General features: G+C 41.0%; 1 non-coding gene across 1 annotated transcript; it reads right to left on the minus strand.

Annotated features, from left to right (window-relative positions):
• Nucleotides 1–15,126: 15,126 nt before the first annotated feature.
• On the minus strand, nucleotides 15,127–15,233 carry LOC122062263. The gene has a single exon (XR_006134885.1). It is a non-coding gene; the product is annotated as a small nucleolar RNA R71 (small nucleolar RNA).
• Between the last annotated feature and the right edge of the window lie 11,551 nt (nucleotides 15,234–26,784).

Consider the following 26,784-nt stretch of genomic DNA (forward strand, 5'->3'; position numbering starts at 1 on the left):
GTGGTGGACATTTTGGACCTAAGAAGATAGCTACAAAGGTTCTCCAATGTGGATTTTATTGGCCCACACTTTTTAGAGATGCTTTTGATTTTTGCAAGGCTTGTCCTACCTGTTAGTCTTTTGGCTGTATCAATAAGAGGAACATGATGCCCCTCAACCCTATTTTGGTAGTTGAGATCTTTGATGTATAGGGCATCGATTTTATGGGACCATTCCCTAATTTCTTTTGAAATCTGTACATACTTTTGGCTGTTGATTATGTTTCCAAATGGATAGAGGCCACACCTTGTAAAACTAATGACCACAAAATAGTGGTCCAGTTTCTAAAAGAGAACATTTTTTCCCGCTTTGGTGCACCACGTGCAATAATTAGTGATAGGGGTACTCATTTTTGTAATCGGCCTTCTGAGGCCCAAGTGAAAAAGTATGGCATCACCCATAAGTTATCCACCCCTTATCACCCCCAAACTAGTGGCCAAGTGGAGGTATCTAATAGGCAGATCAAACAAATCTTGGAGAAAACTGTTAATCCCAATCGTAAGGATTGGTCCCTTAGGCTAATTGATGCTTTGTGGGCCCATCGGACTGCATTCAAGACCAATCTTGGTTAGTCTCCCAACCATTTGGTGTATGGAAAAGCTTGTCACTTACCAGTTGAGTTGGAGCATAAGGCCTTTTGGGCCATCAAGAAGCTCAACTTTGATCTGTCTAATGCGGGAATTCATCGTAGGCTCCAACTATCTGAGTTGGAGGAACTTAGGAATGAAACCTATGAAAGTTCTAGGATTTATAAGGAAAAGACCAAAGCTTTCCATGATAAACACATTCTGTGTAAATCTTTTGCAATTGGTGATAAGGTCCTATTGTACAACTCTCGATTGCATCTTTTTCCTGATAATCTTAGATCCCGATGGGATGGCCCATTTATTGTCCATAATGTATATCCCCATGGGGCTGTGGAGATTTTGAATCCAGGAATAGGGGTAATTTTGAAGGTTAATGGTCAACGTTTGAAACCATTCCTTGAGTTTCCTAATACTGGTAGTGAAGAGGTCATGAATCTCCATGAACCTCTTTACACTGATGATTAACTTTTAATCAGGTATGACCCCCTTGCATTGTCTTCATTTTTAATTCTTTCCATGCATTAAGGACATTGCATGACTTAAGTGTGGGGGAGGAAAACCAGTTTCTGCTTTTTCCACTTTGTTTTATTTGTTTTTCTTTTTGTTTTTTTTTAGCTTGCTAAAGGATGAAGTCCTAATTTCGCTTTTGGCTAATGATCATACCATTCGGTTGCTTGATGTATGAAAATAAAATTTTTGACTAGGGTACCCATTTTGAACGTATAAAAACCCTATTGAGAAGAAAGAAACAAGTCTGTGTCTTGAGATGGGACTTTCTTTTGAAAAATAAGAGACCCCTGTTTTATGGTGTTGGACCATATGTAAGTCTGTGGGTTCCTTGTACTTTTAATTTGGAGTTGAGACCTTCTTTTTAATTTGGTATGGGTTGACAAATGCACAATTTTAAATGAAATGTGAAATGTGGTATAAAAAAGAATAAGAGTTGATTCCCTTAGAACTAGACAGGGCATTGCGCCTCAGGAAGCGTGATGTCTTGATCAAATTTCCTTGGGAGGAAACTTTTGAAGGAACTCTAGCATCACTGTCTTTGTGGGCATATGCAAAAAGCGAAGCTACATAGTAACTTGGATGTCTGGTGTTTGCTCCACCATGTCATTCAGGCCAAAAGTAGTGGAGTAGAATAGAGTTTAAGCGAAAAAAAAAGGGAGAAAAAAATGTGCAAATGTCATTAATGCTTAATAATATGTTTTGGTCAAAAACACTCCAACGCCTTAGTCATTGGTTCTCTATTTCTTCACAAGTGGTTTTTCCTTAAGATAAGGATGTTTTGGAAGAGACGAGGTGAGTTCCAAATTAAGAAATATGCTAGTGCCTGGAATTGATCAAGGGTAATAAAAGTTCAAGTATAGGGGTCCCGTGTAAGAAAAATTATCTTTGTTCTGGATCGGTATGAGCCTTACCTTTAGCCAAGGCTGGGATTTATTTATTCTGAATTTTGGGTGTATATTCACTGCAAACACCCACGAGACACAACTCGTCCACTAGGGTAACTTAGGGGTTTAAAGGCATGTTGCACATGCTAAGTGCAACTGTGATTCCTACGAAAGTGAGTTAAGCTTTTTCTTTCATTTCTTTATTTATATATCTTGCTCAAGGATGAGCAAAATTCAAGTATGGGGGAATTTGATGAGCACAATAACGTGTAAAATCTTAGGGATATAAGTGTACATGTTGCCTCACTTTGGATAGTACTACTGTCACACCCTGTTCACACAGAACCGGACCGGTGACCGGGTTAACTCCGGTTAACCCATACCTGCCAGGATCATCTGATACAGTATTCAACCACAGCATACACACGTCTAAGATAAACGTTCAAAAGTTCAACGGAAGACTTAATTTACCTGTAAATACCCTAATATACTTGATACCCAAATTGTAGCAGATTGATAAATACATGTGGGCCCGCAGACATGATATTTACACAAAATGAATATCAATTCACGTATCAAGTACACAAAAAGGGGGTCACCAAAAGAATCAAAAAGTAAAACCCTGTACGGCGTCACTGCTGCAGTCCCACAGCATAGCCCTAGCATGAGCAATCCGTACCGTGCTCATATTCCTCGGGGACCCACCAATCCTCTTCGGGGAATTCAACTGTGGGGCCCGACCCTTGATCTTCAGGCTGGTGACCTGCAAAATCATCTAAAAGAGGTGCACACGTGGGATGAGCTCACTAGCTCAGTAAGTGAAAAGAAGGACCACACAACAATCACAACCATATGCACTATATTCCACATACAAGGCTATTGTGATTCCCATGCTAGGCCACCAGTAATTCTGTTTAAGGTCTTTATACATCTTTGTACTTCCTGGGTGGAGTGAGTACTCGGAGCTATGTGCTTCCCACACTATCTTGTCTTGTATATCCAAATCATTGGGCACACACAATCTACCTCGAAACAACAATGCCCCATCGCTAGCTAAAACAAAATCAGGATCATTCATTGTCTAATCTTGAATCTTAACTCTGATCCGCTGCAATTTGGGATCCAAAGGTTGTTTGATTATCACCTCTTGCCTAATAGACGGATGCACCTGTAGAGCTGCCAGGGATACAGTCCACCATTTAAGGTTTTCTAGTTGATGTTCAAGCTCTAAGGTTGCTCCTTCATATAAGAGGGTTTCATCCATTAGCGTCGCTTCTTGTACGAGTGGTGGGCTGACTGCTAAGTGTGAGAGTGATGCAGTCTGTGCCTTCCAACTCAACGCATTTGCACTACATTAGCCTTGCGAGGATGATACTGAATGTCACAGTCATAATCCTTCATGAGTTCGAGCCATCTCCTCTGCCTCATGTTCAAATCTCTTTGGGTGAAAAAGTACTTAACGCTCTTGTGGTCACTGTATATCTCGCACTTCTCCCCATACAAATAATGTCACCAAATCTTTAGGGCAAAAATGACTGCGGCTAGTTCCAAGTCATGAGTGGGGTAGTTCTTCTCATATTCCTTTAGTTGTCGGGATGTATTCACTATCACCTTACCGCGTTGCATGAGAACACAACCCAACCCAACCATGGAAGCGTCGGTGTAGACTGTCATTCCACTTGTGCCTTCAGGGATGGTCAGCACAGGGGCCGACACCAACCTCTTCTTCAATTCCTGAAAACTCTTCTCACATTCCTCTACCCATTCAGATTTCACACCCTTTTTGGTTAACTTAGTCATTGGTGCTGAAATCCGAGCAAAGTTCTCAATGAAGCGCCGGTAGTATCCAGCCAAACCTAAGAAACTTCTAATTTTAGTAACGTTCTTAGGGCTTTCCCACTCTACCACTGCTTTCACCTTATCAGGATCCACCTCGATTCCGTCCTTAGACACTACGTGTCCCAGGAATCCAACTTGTTCAAGCCAAAATTCACATTTACTGTATTTGGCAAACAATTGTTGTTCTCTCAACCTCTGTAACACCATCCTCTTCTGTCTTAGAGTAGACCAAGATGTCATCAATAAAAATAATTACCCATTTATCGAGGACATCATGAAATACTCGATTCATTAAATCCATAAATGCTACCTGTGCATTGATTAACCCAAAAGATAACACTAGGAACTCATAGTGACCATACTGAGTCCTGAACGTTGTCTTGGGTATGTCGCCGCTCTTTATCTTGAGCTGATAATAGCCTGATCTAAGGTCTATCTTCGAAAATACCCTTGCACCTTGAAGTTGGTCAAACAAATCATCAATGCGTGGCAATGGATACCGGTTCTTAATGGTTAGCTTATTCAATTCCTGGTAATTGATGCACATACGCAAACTGCCATCCTTCTTCTTGACAAACAATACTAGGGCACCCCAAGGTGAAACACTTGGGTGAATAAACCCCTTCTCCAATAATTCTTGCAACTGCATCTGTAACTCCTTCAATTCGGCTGGTGCCATCCTGTATGGAGCTTTAGACACTGGAGCTGCTCCAGGAATCAAGTCTATGGCAAATTCCAACTCTCTATCAGGCGGTAGATGCATTAGATCATCTGAAAAGACGTCGGGAAATTCTTTAACCACCTTTACCTTTTCTAGAGGTGTAACCTTTGCATCAACATCAATTACCGATGCTAAGTAACCCTGACATCCACTTTCCAACAACTTTACCGCTTGAAGAGCGGAGACAAGGACCTTTCTAGCCCGTTTTATTTTATCTGCTTGGTATACCAATTCTTTTCCTTCATCATCTGTCACCCTCATTAATTTTTCAGCACACATCACATTAGCTCGATGGGCCGACAACCAATCTATGCCCAGTATAACGTCAAAATTCTGCATGTTGAATTTAATGAGTTGTGCATCCAATTTCTTCCCACTGATTTCCACTGGGCACGGCCCATACGCCTCCTTCAACTGTGTGACTTTATCGGTAGGCATACTAACAATCATCCCATGATCTAGTGTCATGGGTGACATACCAAGTTTCTCAGCAAATCTCGTAGATACAAATGAATGTGTAGCTCCTGAATCAAACAAGACATAGGCTGGTATGCCCGATATAGGTAGAACACCTAATGCAACAATGCATATAAGTACAGCAAGTCATCAATATTTAAGAAAATCTTAAATTAAAATGTACCTGCTACCACTTCCGTGCTGGCTTCAGCTTCCTCAGCTGATAGGGCATACATTCTTCCTTGCGGTTGATTCCCTCGAGTTAAGGGAGGTCAGTACACAGAGGGCTGACTGGAGGGTAAGGCTGGTCTGACCCGACAGTCTTTAGCATAGTGGCCATAGGAATGGCAATTAAAGCAACGGATCTGTGACGCCGGACTGGGGCGGGGCCCCTTTGCACCTGACTTGTTGTAGATGGAGGTCGGGGTGGCCTTGTGACTGTAGGCACCGTACTAGTGTTTGGGCAAAAAGATGTAGAGCCCGAACCACCAACTAGTCGAGGAAGGTAGCCAGATGGCCTATAGGGCTATCTATATGTAGGCCCAGAACTATACGACCCACGGTATACCTTGGATGAGTTGCCCATGTCCGAAAATGGATTAGTCCTCTTCCACAATCCAGGTGTGAGGGACTGTTCTCCCTTCTGCTTATCTTCCATGGTCTTAGCCTTTTACACAATCTAGCCATATTCTGTCATATCTAAGACCTCGAGCACTGACCCAATAGATGCCTTTAACCCCTTCAGAAATCTTGCAGCCTTTTCTTCAGCTGACCTCATGTGCCTAGGGGCAAAATGGAACAAGCTTTCAAACTGCTGCTGGTACTCAAGGATAGTCTTATTCCCTTGAGTTAAGGCCAAGAATTCCGTCTCTTTACGGTCTCTAAAGCTACGAGGATAATGGTTGGCCAAAAACAAGTCCTTGAACGGCTCCCATGTGGGTTCCGGATGTGCGGCCAACAATATAGGCTTAGAGGCTTGCCACCAAGAGTTGGCTTCATTCTTGAGTTGTAGCCCCGTACAAATAAGCTTTTGTGCCTCAGTGCACTCAATTACCTCAAATATCTTCTCCAGCTCTTGGATCCATTGGTCCGGCTCTAGAGGATCACTTCCCACCTTAGAGAATATAGGTGGCAAATTCCTCTTGAAAGATTCCACTACCCTGGACGTATTATTCGTCGGCGGGTAATTGGGTACATATGCCGTATGGTAAGGGTATAGAGGGGGCACCATATACAGAGGAATGCTGAGTGGTGGAATTGGAGATGTACCTCCAACTTGTGGCCCCGTACCAGACCCTACAGGTGGGTCTTGTGGAGTAAGTATCCGGGGATGTTGACTAGGTTGAGAAAGGACTAACTGTTGCTGTATAGCAGCCATAAATGCTTGCTGCTGCTGAAGCATTTGTTGCTAGAAGGCTTGTTGTGACTGCTGGATTATGGTTGCAACATCACCTGGAGTGATGACCGGTGGAGGATCCGAAAGTGTAGTCATAGGGGGGTCCCTTTGTGCCACACCCTGATCAAAGGTTTCTGGAGGTTGTGGGAGTGGGGTTTGCCTCACAGAGCGGGACCTTCTAGGATTTGGTGGCCGACCGACCGGGCGAGGACCACGTGAGGTACCTCGTGCATTGCTACCTGATCTAGCACGTACCATCGTGTCCTTGCACTTGGAGTATACCATACACAAACATTGGTTAAGTACCTTAGAATTTACATCGGCACATAATCATATACCAACACACAGGGTATTATAGTGTACGATGTCTTGCAACTAACCACAGCTTAATCCCGAAAATATGGTGCTAGTGCTTCAACAAGTAGGACAATGGTCCCATTCGACTATATGGTGCTAGCCACACACTTTTTTTTTTTTTTGTATTTTCTCCCAACTGGCGGGCTGCCCACCGGCAGGCAGCTCGGGCCATCCCGTCGGTCCGACCCAAGACGGAATACGCAGGGGCTTTTAAGCCCCTGTTTCTCCTTTTTCTCCCACTTCTTCCCCTTTTCTAACTCAGGTGATTTTTTGAGAGTTTCTTGGCGCTTCCACTCGCTATCTCACTCAACGACTCCGTGGATTTTGGAAGATCCAACTCCTTTCACTCTCAAGTAAGTCTCTTCTCCATTTCTCTTCTTGGAACATGTACTTTGGAGGTTGAATCCATGTGTAGTCCCCAAATCTTGATTTTTCATGTTTCTTTCCATAGAACAATCATTCCATGAGAATATGATATTTTCTTTGTGATTCATTCATAGTTTTAGGCTTTACTTCTCAATCTATGAGAGAAATCCCAAACCATGCCTTAATTTTTCTCCAATTTGGGGTTTTCTTCTATCTCTACCCTTTTCTCCCCAACTAACAACTCAAATGAAATTCCTTATCCTTGATTTGCACTTATAATGTTGGAGAGATCATGGAAATTTGTATATGCTTGAAATCCCATCTCTTTCTCATGAGAATCCATCTCTTTTCTATGAAAACCCATCTCTTTTGTGTTGGGTTTCTTTGAAAAAAAAACTATGGGTTTCTATGATTCTCTTCACATCATTTCGTACTTGTGGACAACTTAAATCTCTTTCATTCCTTGCACCTCAATGTCATAATAGAAGATTTCTTTGCATAACTTGATTGTATAATGATAGGCATTTCCTTCATGGACATGTAAGCTTCAAGCTTTACACTATTATGGGACTTCTCATTTTCTTAGATTGAAATTGCACATTGAGATTTGGGGTTTTCCATCATTTCTCACTTGCCGTGCTTTATACACCTTTGTTACGTTTCTATTTGCAATGTGCTAGTGGATATCATATTTTGGGGGCTTCCTCCCTCATCATTTCTCCATGATTTATCCACTTCTCTTTCTATCATAATCCACACTATGTGTTTAGGTGCATTTACATGTGCTTGCTCACCCATCTATTTGTTTCCTTTGTTATTCCTCATCCTTACATATCATTATTTCTCCTCTTTTCTTACTAGGATGTCTTCTCGCAAGAGCAAGGAATCCGCATCCTCTTCCACTCGACGTAGGGTCACAACTTCTAAGCGGAAGAGTGCAAGGACTAGTTCCCCAGCCCTTCGCACAAGGCAACAAGGACATGCCCCCATCGATCCTTTAGACTATGATAAGGGACTCTTCCAAAGTTTGGAGGCGGCAACCAACTGGCAGGCCTTTCTAAAGAGGTCTGTGATGATGGAGAAGACCGTGGTAATCAGTGATTTCCACAAGATTCAACTTCATGAGAGATTTACTGCACTGGATTGGCAGTCTATCCTCAACATAGATCGTCCATGCTATGAACAACTGGTTCGAAGATTCTACTGCAATTTGGAGGTCTCCTGCCAGTATGGGGAATACTCAATCACCAGTATGGTGAAGGGGGTGAACATTCACTTGACTGTGGACACCCTTGCTAGCATTTTGGACATTTTGTCAGTTGGGCATCAATTCTACAGTCCCCCAAGGAGTAAGCCTGTGGGCCCATCCTTAAGTTCGGAGACATAGGACCATATTTACGAGACCATCTGTGGCAGCAAGGAGCGTCCAGATTCCGAGACAACATTTTACCCAGAGGTTCGTGTATTTGCTCGCTTGGTTCAGTTTAATTTGCTCCTTAGAGGAGGTCACCGGAACCAAGTAGGCTTCATGGCGGCCTACATAGCCTTCTGCATCTATAAGGCCTAGGAGGGAGGTGCCGAGCACTTATGCTTGCCCTACATCATACTTAAGACCATGGAGCATCATACCTCACACCCCGAGGACGGAGGTTTCCCATATGGTAGGATCCTCACCAGGATCTTTGAGTTCTTTGGGGTGGATTTGAGTGGTGAGGAGGGAAAGACTCCAGCGGACAAATTTGACAGGGGAAACCTACTGAGGATGGGTCTCTAAGCTCTTATGGATGTACCTCAGAGAGCAGGGGCTCAGAGAGGCAGGGATAGGAGGAATGCCCATAGGGAGGATGTTCCCATGGAGGAGGAAACTAGTGAAGAGGATGAGGATTATGTTCCTCAGTTCGAGGAGGAGGATTTTCTAGACGAGGATATCGTCGAGGAGGAGCCTCTTGATTCGAGAGGTGCTGATCCTAACTTTGCGAGGGCTGCAGGCCCACAGCATAGAGCCCCACCACCTGAGAGCGGTGCATTTGACTTCGAGAGTATGATGGCTACTATGAGGGCTTTGAAAGATGAGCAAGATTACCTGCTGAGAAGACTAGATGAGAGTGCTTCTAGAGCGGAAAACATCTTAGAAAGGCAGGCTACCTTAGAGAGTTCCTTCCTAAGATTGGGCGAGGACTTGGACACAATGGCCAACGCCATTTCAGTGGATTTTTCCTGACTCCGGAGGGATGTACAACTAGTGAACTCAAGGTTTGATTACTATGACTGTCGGCTCAATGTTAGATCAAGACCTAGGAAGGATGGAGTAGTAGAGTTAGACGATGACGAGGGTCTCTGAGGACTTAGCTCGCCCGTCTACATCAGCTTTTTACTTGTCTCTATGTTGTTTATACTATTATATATATATTTTTTTTTTTGTACTTCTCTCTGTAATTGGACTTGCTTGTGGGGTGTTATGTTTTGTTGGTGACTTGTGGTTAGTTTAATATGCTTAATAACTTATTGTAATTTAGTTGTAGCATCATTAGTTAGCCTTTATCAATTATGCTTATTGGTATATATATATGTTGTCTATCAGGTGCTTGTGTGTGAAAAATTTGAGAAATCTTGTTTTAGCGTCATTATACTATCGAAATTTCGTTAAATTCGTACTCGATGGGTTATGAAATCAAATAACAATTCTTTTATTTATCCTAAGTAAACCTTCTCTAATGCATGCCATGAAATGCAATAATAAAATGCAACCATTTTTTTTTTTTTTTGGCTTTTAACTCTTTAAAGTTTTTACATTTACCCAATCCCATTTCCTATTATAGATTCTATGGGGTCTAAATGGTATGCTGTGAGTGGATAGAGCATCATGCTCTGATACCACCGTTGTCACACCCCGTTCACACAGAACCGGACCAGTGACTAGGTTAACTCTGGTTAACCCAAACCTACCAGGATCATCTGATACAGTACCCAACCACAACATACACACGTCTAAGATAAACGTTCAAAGTTCAGCGGAAGACTTAATTTACCTGTAAATACCCCAATATACTTGATACCCAAATTGTAGTATATTGATAAATACATGTAGGCCCGAAGGCATGATATTTACACAAAATGAATATCAATTCACGTATCAAGTACACAAAAAGGGGGTCACCAAAAGAATCAAAAAGTAAAACCCTGTACGGTGTCACTGTTGCGGTCACACAGCACAACCCTCGCACGAGCAATCCGTACCGTGCTCATATTCCTCGAGGACCCACCAATCCTCTTCGGGGAATTCAACTGTGGGGCCCGACCCTTGATCTTCAAGCTGGTGACCTGTAAAATCATCTAAAAGAGGTGCGCACGTGGGATGAGCTCACTAGCTCAATAAGTGAAAAGAAGGACCACACAACAATCACAACCATATGCACTATATGCTATGCAATTCATTTTAACTCACATCCACCTAAACAACATTACTAAGTCTTGGGTTCAGTGCTACTACAACCACAGTGTGCGTATACTCCGGATACGAGCCGCGAACTCCATCCCACGATACGCCCATAGGGTTGTCGGAGAAGGCCCACCGTGAGTACTCAAAAAAGTAAAGCATGCCGACTACTGGCTCTCAACATAAAAGTAAATAACAGAAGAAAAGGTGTTGACTCCACCAATTTAAAAGCAGTACGATTGGCCCTCTTGAATATACCACTAAGGTTGCCGACTGTCCTAATGACCAGTCGGGCGTATGTCTAACCGCCATAGTGACCCGACAACCGCGACCACTACTTCCCCCCAAATGGTAACCCAACACCTCAACCCCTGTTGGGAAGGGTCGTAGCACGGGAAGATGATAATCCTAAACCGCATGCTCTTATATGACATAGTACGATTGCATAGTGCCATCGCGTCCCGTTCCACGGGCCACCAATACACTCATTTCCAAGCCGACTATGGCATCTTGTCTAATAATGCACCATGCATAATGATCCCATCATTCATCGCATAAGCACATCATCATTTAGTATTTAGAAAGTAAAACACAACACACATGTCATAATCATATGAGGATGGCTAAGCTACACGTAGTTTGGATGATGACATGGCTAGTCTAGATACAATTGAATGAATGCCAAACAAGCCTTAAAATAAGGCGAAATGTCCTCTCCCCACTTACTTGTTGTGTACAATGACTCACGCCCGGTACGGGTGAGATCCGACGCGAGAAACGTAAACTTTGGTGAACCTATCATAAGTGAATGGGGTTAGCACTTCACCACTTTGGGGTTAAAACTAACAAGATTCGATGACAAAATCATGTTTAACATCATAAAAAAAGGTTGCACGTCCGTTTTGGGTCCATTCGGACACAAAAATCACGTTGGGGGCCACTCAGGTGGGTCGGACAGCCCACCTGTCACGGCCCACCAGTCATCTCAAGTGGGCGGGTCGGCCCACCGGTTGACCCACAGGTCATAACCGGCAGGCAGGTCTGCCTACCGATCGGCCCACCGGTGGGGACCAAGGGCCGGGTTATGACCGATGGGCAGGTCAGCCCACCAATTGGCCCACCGGTCATGATCGACGGGCAGGTCAACCCATCGATCGGCCCACCGATCGGCCCACCTGTCGGCCCCGAGGGCCTGCCCTCTCAAGCGGGCTGCGCGGCTCACCGGTCTCAGCCTACCTGAAAGGGCGAAAAAATTCCTTTTTCGCTGAAACTTTCCCCAACCTTTGGGGAATCAAATGGGGCTTTTCCAATCATATTTTCCACACATTCAAGGTCTTATAAGATGATTCTAACCTAGATCTAAGTTAGATTTAAGGATTGAAAAGCCATCCTACCTTCTTTGCTCAAGAACTTCTTCCAAAACCCCAAAATCACTTTTTAGCTCAAGAAATCACCAATGCTTCTCCAACCTTGTAAACACTTCTTCAAATCCTTCAAAATCAACAAATAGACCACCTATTAAACCTTAGATTCATCAACTCAAGTGGGATTTACAAGATCTCAAGAAACTCTCCCCAAATCAAGGGTTTTACTTGGGTTTGGCGAAAGTTCATGAAACATAGCCTTTGCTCACCTCCAATCATAGATCTCGTGTTGGGGATCACTCTTCCGGCGTCGGAATGGGAAGATCAAACCTTGGCACCGCTTAAATCTATTTCTTCTTCCTCTTCCTTCGCCCTTTCTTCTTCTCCGTTCTCTTTTCTCCCTTCTTTTCTCTCTCCTCTTTACTCTTCTCACCAAACTCCTTAATGTAATAAATGAGAAAATGAAAAACATAATAATACTATTTATACATTTTTAAAACCACTAGTAACCACATGGGTGGGTCACTCAGGTGGGCGTATGCGCCCACCTGTGACCGCCCACCTGAGGGCCAAAAATTGGCCAACAAGTGGGATTTTTATGGAATTCGACTCTCGGCATACGATATATTATACGTATGTGCTTTATGATACGGCTACATACCAGCATTATCCGTACATAGCCTTATGATACGTGCATGTGCACGGCTTGGGTACACCCGTCTCCTCTGGCATTGACTTGGACTTGACTGGCCAACCTGTGTTCAAAGTCACCCTTGCTATCATGGTCCATAAGGAACCCGCCTTAACCCACTCTGGTTCGGGTCCTACATGGTTAAACCGGGTCAACCGTGTAATTAGACCGGGTTTTAAAAGTAGGGTATCACAACTACTTTTATTTTCCTTGTTTTTCTTAGTTTCCAATTCTACAAGAGAAAGTGCTTAAAGTGAATCAAGAACCAATCCAAAGGTGGGACCCACTCATTGGTACCACATCATCTCTCCTACAAAATCCTTAAAATTATTTTCTCTCCTTGCCACATCACAAGATCTTGAAGATGCTATGCAGAGATTCCTTTCTGATTTAATCAAGATTGCAAGATATTGGTGAATATTGTAAGGAAATAATAGAATTTGTTAATTATGGAAACCGATTCTCTCTTTCCTCACACAATATCTAAGAGAATGAGGATTTTTACTAAGATTTAATTTAATTTTATTTTCTTTCTTTTCTTAAAGAAGGCTTGTAGAAGGAAGGAGGCAAGAAATAAACCCTATAAAAGCCCCTTCCTCCCTCCTATTTTATTATTCCCCATAGTTTATTTTCTACTTTATGCTTAGTTTTCTTCTCTCTCTCCCTCTCACTCTTTAGTTTTAGTTCTTCTCTATTTTTGCTTTAATCACTTTTGTAATAGTTTTTTTATGTCAATTAATGCAAGCACTCTTTTATTCTTATTCAGTCTTTTATGTTTATGATTTATGCAATTGAGTTGTAATTTTTAAAGTTATAGTTCTAGGCTTAGATCTAGGTGACAAGATCACGAGCCATGGAGCATCTTTTTTTTTTCAAGTTCAGTTTTTCTTTTCAAGATGTGTTTTCTCTAGTAGTAGAAATTTCAGATTTGGTTTATTCCAGATCTGGTTTTTAGTACTGGTAGTATCTCAAATCACCCAAGCTTTCAAGTTCAAGCATTGATTCAAGTAAGTAGGCTCCTTCAGTAGTCTTCTCTCCCCCCACTCATTCCCTCTTCTGACGACCCTTTCTTTCTTAATTTAGGATTTTAATTTCAGTCGTTACATTATTGCTATCCCTTTCCTCTGAGGTTCATGGCTAGTGTATGTGTTGGCTTTTCCCCTCCGAGCTATAGAACCATTAATTTAGTATTTTTATTTTAATTGTCTCCCTTTCCCTAAAGCCAAGTAGAGTAACCCTTGTAAGAGTGACTCTCTGGTCAAGTAGGGAAGCTCATGTTATGATGCATCCCTCGGGCTAAGTAGAGAAACCTACTTGTGAGTCTCTCTCTAGCTTTCTCCCCTTTCTTTTACTTTATTTTTATTTCAGCATTTTTTTCCATTATTTTTTTTTAATTGCATGGGTTGTTTATTTTCACTTATTTATTTATTCAATTTTAATTGCGTGGCTTGCATCTTTAAATTCTTAGATGACGAATGGTTAGGACGTTATTTTAGATACATATGTTTAAGACAGTAGTTAGAATTAGATCACAACCATTAATAGGTTCACTTTCGCATAATTAAAAGAAAAAAAAATAAAGTGGCTGCTCTCTGTGAGTTTGACCCGTAGCTATACTGATCCGTACACTTGCGGTTACATTTTAAATCCCAACAAGTTTTTGGCACCGTTGCCGGGGAGACAGTTCCATGTTATTTTTCGCTTTCTTACGGTAAATCGGAGTGTTGTGTTTGCTTTGTTTTGTTTTTCCTTTTCTTTTATTGAATTCCTTAGAAGAACAACTTACAATAATAGTTGTATCGGTGGAGGTCGCCATGCCTTGCAGTATGATAATGACAGGTTTCGCCCTGCAGCAGTACCTCAGGAATTGACCTGAGCAACTCCAGATCCCTGTCGGTAAGCTCTAAAAAAACCAAAAAAAATCATAAAAAAAAATTTTTGCTATCCATTCTTTTGTGCTTGTCTTACTCTAGTTGTGAGTAGTTTTCTGTTGCATGAGTGTTAGGTGGGTACGTAATACTAAGAATCGGTTAGAAAGAAGAGATCCAACAAGTAGTGACCCTATACATTTGCTCCCTTTAAAACCCTTCAATATGGGAGATCAACAGCAAAACCCTTCACCTAAATCTTTGAAAAATAGGTTCTACCCTGCTAGAATAGCCCAACCTTCCTGCATAGTTTTACCACAAGCCCAGGGCAATAATTTTGAACTCAAATCTCAATACATCACTATGTTGCCCCACTCCCATGGGTTGACCTCTGAGGATGCATACCTATTTCTAAGGTAATTTGAAGAGGTATGTGTTCTAATTAAGATCCAACAGCTTTCTCATGATGCTGTTAAGCTTAGGTTTATCACTTTTGTATTGAAAGGCCAAGCCAAGAAGTGGTTGTATGGGTTACCCACAAATTCCATAACCTCATGGGAACAGTTTACAATTGTCTTCCTTAAGAATTTTTTCCCAACTCACAAGACCAATAAGCTTAGAAGTGATATCCTTCAGTTTAGGCAAAAGTCTAGTGAGCCATTTTCTAAACTTATGGAGAGATTCAAGGATCTACTCCAAGAATGCCCTCACCATGGCCTAGACTTATGGCATTTATGTCAAATAATTTATGAGGGTATTGATTACCCAACTAAACAAATGATAGAGTCTATGTGCCCTGAGGGATTCACATCCTTTACAGATGAAGGAAAGGCATGGATATTCTTACTTGACTTAGCTGACAAAACCCATGAGTGGGAATCAACCCAAGAGAGTGAAAGAACCATAGGAGGAAAAGGATATTCTGTGGATGGGATAGTAGCTAAGGAAGCCCATTTGGATAGCCTAATCAAGAGAATTGAGGCTATTGTTCCTAGAGAGCCATCATCAGTCAATTTGGTTAACATTTGTGCTTGGTGCCAGTCCCCTAGACATCTCCTAGAAGAATGCCCCAACACCTCTGGGGGCACTTCTAATGATAGTGTTAATGGCTTATACCAGAATAATCCATATAGTAATACCTACAATCCAAGATGGAGAAATCACCCAAATTTCTCTTGGAATCAGGACAACCAAGCAAGGCCGTCCAATTTCCATAATCAAGGTCAACCTGGACTCCAAAGGCCTCCCTTTGCACAACAATATTTTTCCAAAAATACTTTTCCTAGGTCAAATGTAGGACCTCAAGCTAGTTTTTCTAGGGCCCCTCTCCTATCATCTTATCAGCAACCCACTGGGTTTACCAACACTGGAGAGGCAAGTAGAATAAGTGACTTGGAAAAAAATATGGCCCTCCTCATGACAAACCATCAAAATCTCATGAGAGAACTCACTCAAGTTGTCTCTATTATGCGTGAGAGGGAGAAAGAAACTTTACCCAGTCAACCAGAGCCTAACCCTAGGCATCATCAACCTGTTAGTTCACAAACATCAACTAATCCACCACTAAATATAGTACAAGGTCAGACCCAACAAGGGCCCTCTTACCAATGTAATGTTTTTTATGCCCTTAAGAGTGGTAGAGATTACCAACAGAGCGTTCCTAAATCTTCCTCATCTATTACTCATGTTAACTCTCCTTCAGTTGAGGACACAAGTGTTCCTCTTATTTCAGGTTCGTCTGATGAACCTAAAGATTTTTCTGAAACTAAAGATGATTTGGTTGAGGAAACCAAAAATGATTCTTCTGAATAGGGGCAAATCCCTAACAGTCCTTATGTTCATCCTGTCCCATTTCCTAATCGCTTGGTAAACAAAAGAAAGATTGCTTCCATGGACAAAATTTTAGAAGTCTTCAAAAAGGTAGAAGTGAACATCTCCCTTTTGGATGCCATATCCCAGATCCCCGCCTATGCAAAGGTACTAAAAGATTTGTGTACTCACAAACGTATCACTAGTGTGCCCAAAAAGGCGTTCTTGGCAGGTAATAATAGTTCCATAATTACTCAGCCTATAGCAGCCAAGTATAAGGATCCAGGAAGCCCTACCATATCTTGTGTCATAGGCAACACCTACATTGAGCATGCCTTACTTGACCTTGGCGCAAGTGTGAATCTTTTACCTTACCATGTGTATAAGCAACTTGGATTGGGAGAATTGAAAGCCACTGGAACTACTCTTCAGTTGGCAGATAGGTCTGTTAAAATTCCTAAAGGGATGATTGAGGATGTCTTACTAAAGGTGGGAGAATTTATTTTCCCTGTTGATTTCATTGTGTTAGATACCAAGCCCTTCTCAACCAAGGATGAGATCCCAATAATTCTAGGAAGACCATTCTTGGCTACCAGTAATGCATTAATCAACTGCCGGAATGGTTTCCTAAGATTATCCTTTGGTAACTAAACTGTTAAGTTTAACATGTTTAGGATAGGCAAACAACCACATATGAAAGAAGAGATTAATATGATTGAGGATTTTCTGAAATTTTCTGATGATTTAATTACCAACTTTGATATTAATTTTGATTTAGAATTCCAAGAGTGTATGGATGAGTTGGATGATGATAGTGAAAATTTATTTTCTGAAGTCTTGAGTCTTCACACACCTGTGGAGCCCTTAGGACCCCTTTCCAATTCCATTCCCAAACCTTCCATAGTTGAACCCCCTAAGCTAGATCTTAAGGAGTTGCCATCTAATTTGAGGTATACTTTCCTGGGGCCTGACCAGACTCTTCCTGTAATAATTTCTTCAAATTTGACTTCTAGCCAGGAAGAGGAGTTACTTAAAGTGTTAAAAGATAATAAGGAATCCCTAGGTTAGACCATGGATGATATCAAGGGTATAAGCCCTTCTATTGTGCAACATCATATACATCTTATGGAGGATTCCAAACCATCCACGGAACCCCAAAGAAGAGCTAACCCAGTGATGATGGAAGCTATTAAGAAAGAGATCCTAAAGTGCTTGGATTGTAGAATAATTTATCCTATTTCTGACAGCCAATGGGTAAGCCCAGTTCACGTAGTGCCTAAGAAGTCTAGTGTGACTGTAGTTCCCAGTGCCAATAATGAACTAATTCCAACCCGTGTCCAATCTGGGTGGAGAGTGTGCATAGACTACAGGAAACTTAATGTGGCAACCTGGAAGGACCACTTCCCATTGCCATTCAGTGACCAGATGTTAGAGAGGTTAGCTGAATATGAATACTATTATTTTTTTTATGGATATTCCGGTTATAACCAGATCTAATTTGCTTTAGAGGACCAACATAAGACCACTTTTACATGCCCATATGGAACATTTGCTTACAGGCGTATGCCTTTTGGGCTTTGTAATGCCCCTGCTACGTTCCAACGATGCATGATGAGCATATTTTCTAACATGATCGAAAAGTTCTTAGAAGTATTTATGGATGACTTTTCAATTCATGAGAATTCCTATTCTGAATGTCTTCATCATCTTTCTCTAGTTTTGAAAAGGTGCATATCTAAGAATTTGATTTTAAATTGGGAGAAATGCCATTTCATGATTAAATCTGGTATTGTTTTAGGCCATGTAATATCCAAGGAGGGAATCAAGGTAGATAGGGCTAAAGTGTATTTAATTGATAATTTACCATTTCCTCAGTCTGTTAAGGATGTTCGATCTTTTCTAGGGCATGCGGGCTTCTACAGAAGATCTATTAAGAACTTTAGTTAGTTAGCCCGACCTCCCACTTCATTACTTGCCAAAGATCAAACTTTTGAGTTTTCTAAAGAGTGCCAAGAATCCTTCAAACAACTTAAGAAGGAGTTGACCAATGCACCCATGTTCAACCACCTGTTTGGACTGAACCTTTTGAACTGATGCGTGATGCTTCAGATTTTACCATAGGAGCAGTTTTGGGTTAAAGGATTAATAAGTTGCCCACTGTCATTTATTATGCTAGTAGGACCTTAAATGATGCACAACTTAATTATACAACCACTGAAAAAGAATTTTTAGCGGTTGTGTTTGCATTAGAAAAGTTTTGGTCTTACTTAGTTTGTTCACATGTGGTGGTGTATACTGATCATTCTGCTCTCAGATACTTAGTTCAGAAGAAGGATGCCAAAGCCCGTCTCATTAGGTGGGTTTTACTTTTGCAAGAGTTTGATTTAGAAATTAGGGATAAAAAAGGAGTTGAAAACCGAGTTGCAGACCATTTATCCCAGCTTCCCAATTCCTTGACTGTCGATTCTCCAGTTAACGAGAACTTTTTAGATGAACAGTTATTTGCAGTGTCTAGTGAACCATGGTTTGCAGACATTGTCAACTTTTTAGTTTCAGGTGTGACTCCGGATCACTGGTCCACCTAAGATAAGTATAGATTTCATTCCCAAGTTAAACACTTTTTCTGGGATGATCCTTATTTGTTTAAGATATGTCCGGATCAGATTATCCGACGATGTGTTCCTGATCATGAGCAACATTCTATTATCTCTTTTTTTCATGATCATGCATATGATGGACACTTTGGACCTAAGAAAACTGCTACAAAGGTTCTCCAATACGGATTTTATTGGCCCACTCGTTTTAGAGATGCTTTTGATTTTTGCAAGGCTTGTCCCGCCTGCCAGTCTTTTGGCCATATCAATAAGAGGAACATGATGCCCCTCAACCCTATTTTGGTAGTTGAGATCTTTGATGTTTGGGGCATCGATTTTATAGGACCATTCCCTAATTCCTTTGGGAATCTGTACATACTTTTGGCTCTTGATTATGTTTCTAAATGGATAGAGGCCATACCTTGTAAATCTAATGACCACAAAGTGGTGGTTCAGTTTCTCAAAGAGAACATTTTTTCCCGCTTTGGTGCACCACGTGCAATAATTAGTGATAGGGGTACTTATTTTTGTAATCGGCCTTTTGAGGCCCTAATGAAAAGGTATGGGATCACCCATAAGTTATCTATCCCTTATCACCCCCAAACTAATGGCCAAGTGGAGGTGTCTAATAGGCAGATCAAACAAATCTTAGAGAAAACTATTAATCCCAACCGTAAGGATTGGTCCCTTAGGCTCATTGATGCCTTGTGGGCCCATCAGACTGCATTCAAGACCGATCTTGGTCAGTCTCCCTACCATTTGGTGTATGGGAAAGCTTGTCACTTACCAGTTGAGTTGGAGCATAAGGCCTTTTGGGCCATCAAGAAGCTCAACTTTGATTTGTCTGATGTGGGAATTCATCGTAGGCTCCAACTATCTGAGTTGGAGGAACTTAGGAATGAAGCCTATGAAAGTTCTAGGATTTACAAGGAAAAGACCAAAGCTTTCCATGATAAACACATTCTGCGTAAATCTTTTGCAATTGGTGATAAGGTCTTATTGTACAACTCTCGATTGCATCTTTTTCCTGGTAAGCTTAGATCCCGATGGGATGGCCCATTTATTGTTCATAATGTATATCCCCATGGGGCTGTGGAGATTTTGAATCCAGGAACAGGGATAATTTCGAAGGTTAATGGTCAGCGTTTGAAGCCATTCCTCGAGTTTCCTACTACTAGTAGTGAAGAGGTCATGGATCTCCATGAACCTCTTTACACTGATGACTAACTTTTAATCAGGTATGACCCCCTTGCATTGTCTTTGTTTTTAATTCTTTCCATGTATTGAGGACATTGCATGACTTGAGTGTGGGGGAGGGAAACCAGTTTCTGCTTTTTTCACTTTGTTTTATTTGTTTTTCTTTTTTGTTTTTTTGAGCTTGCTAAAAGACAAAGTCCTACTTTGGCTTTTGGCTAATGATCATACCATTCGGTTGCTTGATGTATGAAAATAAAATTTTTGACTAAGGTCCCCATTTTGAACGTATAAAAACCCTGTTGAGAAGAAAGAAACAAGCCTGTGTCTTGAGATGGGACTTTCTTTTGAAAAATAAGAGACCCATGTTTTATGGTGTTGGACCATATGTAAGTCTGTGGGTTCCTTGTACTTTTGATTTGGAGTTGAGACCTTCTTTTTAATTTGGCATGGGTTGACAAATGCACAATTTTAAATGAAATGTGAAATGTGTTATAAAGAAGAATAAGAGTTGATTCCCTTGGAACTAGACAAGGCATTGCACCTCAGGAAGCGTGGTGTCTTGATCGAAATTCCTTGGGAGGAAACTTCTGAAGGAACTCCAGCATCACTGTCTTTGTGGGCATATAGAAAAAGCGAAGCTACATAGTAACTTGGGTGTCTAGTGTTTGCTCCACTATGTTATTCAGGCCAAAAGTTAGTGGAGTAGAATAGAGTTTAAGCGAAAAAAAAAGGAGAAAAAAAATGTGCAAATGTCAATAATGCTTAGTAATATGTTTTGGTCAAAAACACTCCAACGCCTTAGTCATTGGTTCCCTATTTCTTCACAAGTGGTTTTGCCTTAAGATAAAGATGTTTTGGAAGAGACGAGGTGAGTTCCAAATTAAGAAATATGCTAGTGCCTGAAATTGATCAAGGGTAATAAAAGTTCAAGTATGGGGGTCCCTTGTAAGAAAAATTATCTTTGTTCTGGATCGGTATGAGCCTTACCTTTAGCCAAGGTTGGGATTTATTTATTCAGAATTTTGGGTGTATATTCACTGCAAACACCCACGAGAGACAACTCGTCCACTAGGGTAACTTAGGGGTTTAAAGGCTTGTTGCACATGCTAAGTGCAACCGTGATTCCTACGAAAGTGAGTTAGGTTTTTTCTTTCATTTCTTTATTTATTTATCTTGCTCGAGGACGAGCAAAAGTCAAGTATGGGGGAATTTGATGAGCCCAATAATGTGTGAAATCTTAGGGATATAAGTGTACATTTTGCCTCACTTTGGATAGTACTACTTTTATTTTTCTTGTTTTTTTTTTTTAGTTTCCAAGTTTACAAGAGAGTGCTTAAAGTGAATCGAGAACCAGTCCAAAGGTGGGACCCCCTTATTGGTGCCACATCCTCTCTCCTACAAAATCCTGAAGATTATTCTCTCTCCATGCCACCTCACAAGATCTTGAAGATGCTATGTAGAGATTCCTTTCTGATTTAATCAAGATTGCAAGATATTGGTGAATATTGTAAGGAAAGAATAGAATTTGTTAATTATGGAAACCGATTCTCTCTTTCCTCACACAATATCTAAGAGAATGAGGATTTTTACTAAGATTTAATTTTATTTTATTTTCTTTATTTTCTTAAAGAAGACATGTAGAAGGAAGGAGGCAAGACAAAAGCCCTATAAAAGCCTCTTCCTCCCCCCTCCTAATTATTATTCTCTTTAGTTTACTTTCTAGTTTATGCTTAGTTTTCTTCTTTCTCTCCCTCTCTCACTCTCTTTAGTTTTAGTTCTTCTTTATTTTTGCTTTAATCACTTTTGTAATAGTTTTTTATGTCAATTAATGCAATCACTCTTTTATTCTTATTCAGCATTTTATGTTTATGATCTATGCAATTGAGTTGTAATTTTTGAAGTTATAGTTCTAGGCTTAGATCTAGGTGACAAGATCACAAGCCGTGGAGCATCTTTTTTTTCAAATTCAGTTTTTATTGTTTCAAGATTTGTTTTCCTAGTACTACAAATTTCAGATTTGGTTTATTCCAGATCTAGTTTTTAGTATTGATAGTATCTCAAATCACCCAAGCTTTCAAGTTTGAGGGTTGAAGTTCAAGTAAGTAGGCTCCTTCAATAGTCTTCTCTCCCCCCTCTCATTCCCTCTTCTGACTACCCTTTCTTTCTTAATTTAGGATTTTAATTTCAGTTGTTACATTATTGCTTTCCCTTTCCCCCAAGGTTCATGGCTAGTGTATGTGTTGGCTTTGCCCCTCCTAGCCATAGAACCATCAATTTATTGCTTTTATTTTAATTGTCTCCCTTTCCCTAAAGCCAAGTAGAGTAACCCTTGTAAGAGTGACTCTCTGGTCAAGTAGGGAAGCTCATATTATGATGCATCCCTCGGGCTAAGTAGAGAAACCTACTTGTGAGTCTCTCTCTAGTTTTATCCCCTTTCTTTTACTTATTTTTATTTCAGTATTTTTTTTCTTTATTTATTATTATTATTTTTTTTAATTGCGTGGGTTGTTTATTTTCAGTTATTTATTTATTTAATTTTAATTGCGTGGCTTGTGTCTTTAAATTCTTAGATGACGAATGGTTAGTACGTTATTTTAGATACATATGTTTAGGACGGTAATTATGATTAGATCACAATCATTAATCGGTTCACTTTTGCATTATTAAAAGAAATAAAAAAATAAAGTGGCTGCTCTTCCTGTGTTTAACCCGTAGCTACACTGATCCGTACGCTTGCGGTTACATTTTAAATCTCAAACACCTACCATGAGTAGGAGAGCTACATTTTTTGTTAAAATCCACCTCCACTAAATTCTCCCCCATATGATTCCCAGATAAGGCAGGCTCCTTATCCGCGAATAGGAAGGAGATCTTACCAAAGAAAGAGGATTTGCTAGCCCATTCTTGCTGGCTGTGCTCCACCTATGACCTAACCCTCGCCGCCATGGTTTCAAGTATCGGTATCGTATTGGCCATATTGATCGTATCGTATCAGTATTAGTTGAGACCGATCCACGATCCTTGACCGATCGAATCGGTTATCCATATAATTTCAGGGGTAAAATAGTAAAAAAAAATACTTCTTTTGAAAAGCAAGGGGCACAAGTGATTGATACCCACCAATCCTCTCCAATACTGATTAGGATCGAATCGGTATCAACAGAGACTGATACTGGTACTGATACTGAGAGCGAAATCAATGCTCACCACCATAGATAGCGCTCAAAACACCATAATCTTGATGCTCCCTATTTGTTGCAACCTTCACCAACTTCTCTCTACAGTTGATACAGAGAACCGGCTTCTTTCTACAGTTGAAAAAGCCGCACCTCTCTAGACCATCCTCATAGATGATCCCTTTTTTGACCAGTACCCTTGCAAAATTTACTATAAAAGAATTTTGCATATATCTATTAAGGGCTATCAGCCTACCTACATTTTTAGCCATAGTAAGCAACACTTCTCGTTCCAATACTCCAGTGGAAGGTCTGGACAATGAATCCCCATCAATTTCTTTTCAATATGTTTTTCATGAATACTGAAATCAAGCTGCTATCGTTGAAATCTGATTGGCTGCCCCCCCCTGAGTGATGGAATTCATCACCAGATAGTGGCCATGTCGCCTTCAATCTCAAATTGAAAGAGAATAAACCCCTTTCCCATTTGACGAAGGGTGATTCCACCCTTCAAGGACTACAATTCTTTCGCCTCCTTCCTTATATAATTAATCGTGGCATTCCTAAAGTTTATTCTTCCTATCAGTGCAAATTAAAATCTTTGCAATCTTTTCTCATAAGCCTCTTGTGGAATGATGATTTTAGTAAGAGAACCAGCATGGTTGGTTCAAGTAAAGCATCAACATCTTGAAGAGCACCTCCCACCTCTATAGAGAAAGACTTCTTAAGAACAGGTTGAACATCCCCCACCGCCAGCACTACTCCTTCCTCAGTCGGAACAACCTCAATCGCCTCCCCAATTTCCTCACTTTCCTAGCTATCTTTAAGAAATCCGTGGTTAGATGTGCCGGCCTTCCAAGGGAGCCGTTTCCCCGTCGGGATCCTGACCATACCCTAAATCGCCGCCAATAAAAGATAAAACCGGATCTAGATCATCTGTAGCGCACCACTGCGCTACATCTCATTTAGCTTGGCACCACAACTTGACACGTGGAATTTTTAAAATTAATGGCCTAGATTATTGAGAGTGTAGGAAATGCAACCTACATGAGAAACAGAAAGTTTCAAATACTTCACGACAATTGCTTGTTTTGGCTCTTCCTCTTCCCCTTCCACTGCTCCGACGATGGCTCTAGTGCCAGCAAGCGACGTTTCCACCATGCCTTCCTTGGAGCATGGCTGCTCTGAAGGTTCCCTTATCGTCTCCGAAGTCCCCGAATATCTCTTTGGCCATCTTTCTATTTTTATTTGTTCTTCTCTAACTTGATTCAGTTCTCTAGATCCGATTGTGAGATAATGACTTCACAAACCTTATTTCCGTTGTTTCCTCTCTCAAACCCTTGTTCATTCTCTACATGATGTTCTTCCTGAAACACAATCCCATTGCCGTCAACAATGAGATGCATTTCTTCCATCCCTGAGATCTACGCATTCGAGAAGAGGTTAGCAAGGAGGGGGATCAAAGAACCTCCTAGGTGACCATAATCTGGTCTTTTCGATGCTACGAGTGCTTGCTGAGTAGTTTCACCTCTGATTGCCATGCTTTGTTTTCGTTGAAGCCCCTCTTGCTCTACTAAACCAACCAAAAAAAAAAGAGGAAAAGAGGAAAAGGTACAAAGAGAATCAATGCTATAGAACACAAGGAACTAATCAGGAAAGTATTTTGAGATGGAAAGGAAAAAAAAAAAGAGATCTGAATTCTATTTAAATTCTTGGGCCAATATCAAAAAATTCCAGCATGTGTTTTTTCCATTAAAAAAGAATTCTTGTTCTAAATCCATTAAATTATAAACTCACACCGGTTCCAACCAAACCAAATGATATGGCTTTGCTTAAGATGGTATCTGATCCTGGCCACCATCATGGAGGAGGTAGGCCACCGGACCATGGCAGACAGCTTCTATTGACTGATTTTTGGAGGCCCCATAGGAAGGAACCATTGGAACCAGAGGTGATCGGCGATGATGCCTCTCTGAGATAGGCGACAGAAATAGATTTGGGTGCAGATGAAGGAGCTGTGAACAAGGACAACGGCAGACCTGGCCTTTTGAAGAAATATTTCTGTACTGTGGTGGGTAGGGCTCTCCCCGACATGGATCAGTTAGCTGAGCCTATTCAACATGGAACTCGTACAAAGATTGTGATTCCACAAGATGCGTACGAGGAAAGACTAGACAGATTTAAGTATGCTCTAATAGGGAGGGTAAATTTTGTTCTTGTCCTTGGACGATGTCCGCAAAGCTGCGGCTGAGGAGTGGAACTTGAAGGGTAAGATAGCATTCACACCAATGCGGAAAGGTTAAATTCTTTGCTAGTTTGAGATAGAAGGGGATATGACAGCGATATGGAGAAGAAACAATCTTGAGGTCAAGGGTTAACCCATTCGTTTTCAATGATGGAAACCTGACTTTGACGTACACACAGAGAATATTCACACTAAGCTTGTGTGGATTAGGTTTCCAGACCTTCCACTGGAATATTGGCATGAGAAGATTCTGTTATCTATGGCCAAAGGGGTAGGTAGGCCTATCGCTTTGGACAGGCGTACTAGATCTGCTACAATGGGCAATTTTGCTAGAGTCCAAGTGGAGGTTGTCATAGGGGCTAAAAGGGTTGAAGAAATTCAGGTGGAGAGGAGATAGTCAGGGTCTGGAGAGATATTCTGGTGTAAACAACTTATAACTTATGAAGAAGGTATGACCAAGTGCAATTTTTGTAAAAGAATCGTTCATTCTCTCTCAGATTGCAGGAAGAAGAAGGCTACCGAAGAGAAAGGTAAGGATAAAAGTAAGGATGGAGCTTCAGGGTTGGCGACAATAGCAGAAAATGAAGACTTTGGGCGGAGATCGGCTACAAGTTATGGTGGTCTGGCTGAGATTCCAGTTTCCTTTTTGGAAAGGATTGCTTCCCATTTAAAGGATAATTTAGTTACCTTTGTTAGAACCTCTATGGGTTTGAGTTTGAAACCCTATTGAGGAAACCACACAGGAAAAACAAGAACACGAATCTAATAAAATTATGGCGGATCGATTTGTACCTTTCACCTAGTATGCTGAAGATGATTGATGTTGGTCACTCCCACTTTCGCTCTCTTGGCTTGGCTATGGATCTTCTACAGCCCCTTAAACCTCCTTGGTTCTCTCACTTTAGTGGTAAAGTGGGGAAGAATAAATAATGGCTGTAAGGACCCAAAACCTAGTATTTATAATACTGTCCTGCACTCAAAACCCTAAACCACAATGGGTTGAGCCAGCATATCCCTAAGCTTGAGAGTGGACCGAACCGGTTCATGCAATTTGACTCTCACCCATTTAATCAACCCGAATAATTAATTTAGCCCATAAATCCAACAATCTCCCACTTGGGCTACATTAATTATAAGGATGTCTTTTAAATTGATGTGGCCATAGAATCTTATTACATTAACCACTCTTACTGTGATTCAGTTGAAAAACCACTCACATCGAATAACAGCAGAAGATACACCTCAATAT

This window comes from Macadamia integrifolia, chromosome 14, assembly GCF_013358625.1.
Source record: "Macadamia integrifolia cultivar HAES 741 chromosome 14, SCU_Mint_v3, whole genome shotgun sequence".
Lineage (NCBI taxonomy): Eukaryota > Viridiplantae > Streptophyta > Magnoliopsida > Proteales > Proteaceae > Macadamia > Macadamia integrifolia.